Source organism: Pteronotus mesoamericanus, unplaced genomic scaffold, assembly GCF_021234165.1.
Source record: "Pteronotus mesoamericanus isolate MK-2021 breed Mesoamerican mustached bat unplaced genomic scaffold, CSHL_Meso_final contig_702, whole genome shotgun sequence".
NCBI lineage: Eukaryota > Metazoa > Chordata > Mammalia > Chiroptera > Mormoopidae > Pteronotus > Pteronotus mesoamericanus.
In genome coordinates this window covers 7,108,591-7,112,710 of record NW_026555239.1, presented here as the reverse complement: position 1 = coordinate 7,112,710, position 4,120 = coordinate 7,108,591, and the positions used below count along the sequence as shown (strand labels likewise).

Here is a 4,120-nt window from a genome sequence, read left to right as displayed (position 1 = left end):
CGGCCCCGCCACTCGGCCCGGCCGGACCCCGCAGAAACGACACTCGCCTCGCGCGCGCAGACCCTCGCGTGGTCGCCCTTCCCTGTGGGCCCCGCGGGAGCCCTTCTGGACGCATGAGCCCAACCCGTCGTCCCCGCGGCGGCGGGGGCACCGCACCAACTTTTACCACTTTAATCGTCCACAAAATCGTGCTGCCGGAAAACGCGCCTCGGGGGCGACCCTCCGCCCGCCCGGCTCTCCAGGGCCGCCGCTCGCCAGCTGTCAGCCGCGGCCGGGGTAGAAGACCGGACTGGCGCTGCAGACCAAGGGAGGCCAGGCCCGCCCGGCGTTCACCGCAGGCCCTGCCGGGCGTAGACATTAACGCGGCGGTGCGGCACCGCCAGGCCTTCGAACACGTCCACGACCATCCGCACAGTCCGGCCCCGACGCCGAGTCCGGGCACGAGCTCGAGGCTGAGGCGCAGCCGGTGCCACCGCCCCCTCACCGCGGGCGCCGGGCTCCGGGGACGGGGCTCCACCGGGTGCGGACCGCCGGCGGTGCAGGAGGACGCGCTTCCATTCATTGGCCGCCGGGGCTCTGCCCGTCCCCGCGGCCCCTCCCGCCGCGGATGCCGCCGCCGCCCGCCGCCCGCCAGCCCGCGACGCCGCCGGACGCTGCGCGCCTCTCAGGGCCCCGCGCGATGAGGGGCGGAGCCGGGAATGGCGCCGCAGTGCGCAGGCGCAGCGTCCGAGAGGCAGTGGGAGGTTCTGGTGCCACGGACGAGGTAGGAGCGGACGGGGTGGGGGCAGGGCAGACCACGCAAGCGCAGAAGCCGCACGCTGGCCTCGGCCCCGCCCCCGCCCCCGCCCCCGCCCCCGCCCCCGCCCCCGCCCCCGCCCCCGCCCCCGCCCCCGCGGAGGGCCGAAGCGACTGCTCAGGTGCACGGGAACGCTTAGGCCCGGCTGGGAAAGGCCGGCCACGCAAGCGCAGTTCCTGGGCTTCCACGCCGTCTCCGCGCCGAGACCGAGCACACTGCTGTGTCCAAGCTTCGGCGTCCCAGCGGGGGGGTCCCGGGGCCACGGCGGTTCAGCTGCGCGCTAGGCTTAGCCCGCAGGTGCGCGTGGGTGTGCCAGGCCCGGTCTGTTCGCGCGTTCCGGCCGCAGGCTCGGCCCCAAATCCGCCGGGCCTCGGAGCACCGGAGCCGCGGGGACAGGGAGCCCCCTGCGTGCGGCCTGCTGCCCCGCGTGTCCCGGGCCGCGGGAGGCAGCGCCCGGAGGCCGGCTTACTTGGCGACGGCACCGAGTAAAACTGAACCCTGCGTGGGCCGTGGAGGGAGCGCGCGCTGCCGTGGCCCCGGCAGGGCGGCCCTCGGGTGGGGCTGGCTGCGGCTTCCGAGCCGCCAGCCCCTCGCGGGGGAGGCCCAGCGGCAGCGGGTTCTGGCGTGCGACGTACAGGTTCCTGATGCAGACTTGTGTGCGTGCCCGCTAACTTCTGCTGGCTCGATTCGATCGAGCGGCCGGTCCTTGGGCACCTTGTTTAAGTGTCAACGTAACGATTAGGAAGTGGTGCACTCAGCAGTTGCTGGCCACTTTCGCCGGGTGAGTCCACGCGCCCGTCCTGCCCGGGGCCCTGCGTGGCTCTCAGGCCGCCCTCCCCCGGTCTCCACGACCCCCTGCTCCGTGGCAGAGCCCCTTGGCGCACCAGTTCAGGCTCCTTCCGTGCCTGCGCCAGGCACGCAGGCATTTAGGACCTTGTCCGCACCCTTAATTATTACTTGCTTCGATAAGCGTTTTGTTCTTTTTTGTTCTCCCCGAAGGCTCCCCCCTCGTGGGATGCTGCCGGGCCTAGGGCCGTGCTGGGTGTTTCTTGGGGAGCTCGGGGGGCAGCCAGGTGGAGTGCAGGGCAAACTGCCCGCCAGCAAAGATTGTTTTCTCATTTTTAGGTTTCGTGGGGGACGTCAAAACGATACTGTCTCGTGACCTGTGAAGACGGTATGAAGTTCAAGTGATCTGGGTGCCCGTTTCGCCACCAGCGCCTGGCCCGCAGAAACCGCACCGATGCCTACAGGCCGCGGCGGGAGCGGGCGGTGGGCAGGGAAGGCGGGTGGCCGGGCCGGCCTCCCAGGGGCCGCGGCTGCCGGGTGGGCGTTGCGCGCTGACACCAGGTGTTCTCAGCTTGAGGGTTTCATGTGGATGGGTCTTCTGTTTCCCACATCCCAGTGGGGAGGTTTCTCATGCCCGGGTCAGCTTCGTTTTGTATGTGAGCTCCTGTAGTTCCTTTTTCATGTGTAGACTTCTCATCTGTTTGGAGTTTTTTTTGTGGTTGTTCATTGTGAGGGGTGGGGCTATTTTTATCTTTTCCACATGGCTGTGTGCCTATTAAAAGTCCATCTTTGCCTCAGGGATTTCAAGTCACAAACTGAATTTGTGCATCAAGTTTTGGCCATTACAAATACAGGTGCATCATTTACTTACTTTTAAAATTTTCTTTATTTACTTTTAGAGTGAGGGGAACGGAATGAGAAAGAGAGGGAGCGCTTCAGTGACTGGTTGCTTTTCCCATGCCCCCAGCTGGGGACCTGGCCCGCAACCCAGGCCTGTGCCCTGACTGGGAATCGAACCAGCGACCCTCCAGTTTGCAGGCGGGCGCGCAATCCACTGAGCCACATATGCAAGGGCATAATAAAGCTACTTTAAATATCTATGTGCAGGTGTTTGTGTGCAGAGAAGTTCCCAGTTATTTCGGGTAAATATCAAGGAGCATGACTGCTGATGGAACCGTCAAGAGCGTGTTTAGTTCTGTAAGAAACTGACCGCTTGTCCTTCAGAGCGGCTGTGCCGTGTCGCATTCCCACCAGCCGCTGGGCGAGGGGTCCTGCTGCTCCACGTCCCCACCAGCATCGGGCGGGGTCAGGGTCTGCTCCCGCCTCTGCGATGCTTTTTGTCCTGTGGTATGCCGTCATTTTGTCTTGGTCGTGGGACATGCTGCACCAGATGGAAGGAGCTGCTGTGAGTCGTGCTTGGTGACACGGTGGTGGGGTGTGAGGAGGGGGCTCTTCTGTGGTCCTACGATTAGGCCCAGCCATTAGTGAAGTCTCTGTGCTGTGACCTTGACAGGACTTTCTGTTTTCATCTCCCCCTCGGCCGGGACAGGTGGCAGGACGGGGCTGGAGTTGAGTATTTCCCTCCCCCCATCAGTTTTGCTCTGGTGCAGTAGTTTCTACCAAGGGCAGTCCTTGTTAAGAACAGAGTGTTCTGAAGAAATAGGGAAAATTAAGGAGAAGAAAAAAAAACCCCAAAACCCAGAGAGCTCTGGTGTCTTTTGAATGGCTCCTTTTCCTTTCTCCTGGAAACACAAAGGCATTTGTCTCTGGTATTTACTATGGGAACCTGCTCATGCTTCTGGAGGAAAATCTCACCTTATGCTGGGTCTCCCTGGTGTTAACTTGCAGCCAGGTCGGCTCTGGGCCTCTATAAAGTCGTTGCTTACAGTTCAGGGAGCCCGAGGCACCTTCCTGTGGCAGTTTCTGCTTGTGAGTCTCTGCCCCAGGAAGCCATGATGTCTTGTGTTCACAGTTCTCGCACCCCTCTTGGCGGCAGGTGTTTGCCCTGCATCCTCCATTATCTTACGGATCCTGGAAGAGTTGCTGTTTTCAATTTTTTTTGTTTTTTACTTGTGAGGATGGAGTGGTATCTTGCAAGTTCCTTACACGAGGAACCCCAAACCAGAAGTCAATAATATTTCTTTTTAAATCAGGCAGAAAAGAAAAAGTGGAGTTACAAAGCACTGTTACAATGAGACTGGTTTTTATAATTGCCCCTGCATTTACATTTTTCTGAACCATTTATTTCTTCAAATGTCCTCATGTGACTGTCTCGTGTCCTTTCACTTTGTCCACTGCTCTCCTAAGCCTTTCTGGCAGGGCAGGCCTCGTGGTTGCGAACTCCCATAGTCTTTTGCTTATCTGTGAATGTCCTAATTTATTCTTTATCTTTGAAAGAAGTTTTACTAGATATTTTTGATTGACAGTTCTTTTTAGCACTTTGAAAATATTTGCCCACTGTCTCTTAGTTTCCAAGGTTTGTGATGAGAAATCTGCTGATCATCTTATTGTTAATTACTTGTGTGTGACAAGTCATTT

General features: G+C 60.1%; 1 long non-coding RNA gene across 1 annotated transcript; it reads left to right on the top strand.

The window, feature by feature from the left end:
* The first annotated feature begins 1,504 nt into the window (after window positions 1-1,504).
* On the top strand, window positions 1,505-2,637 carry LOC129077977 (uncharacterized). The gene is made up of 3 exons (XR_008529913.1): window positions 1,505-1,577; window positions 1,922-1,970; window positions 2,482-2,637. It is a non-coding gene; the product is annotated as an uncharacterized LOC129077977 (long non-coding RNA).
* Window positions 2,638-4,120: the final 1,483 nt, after the last annotated feature.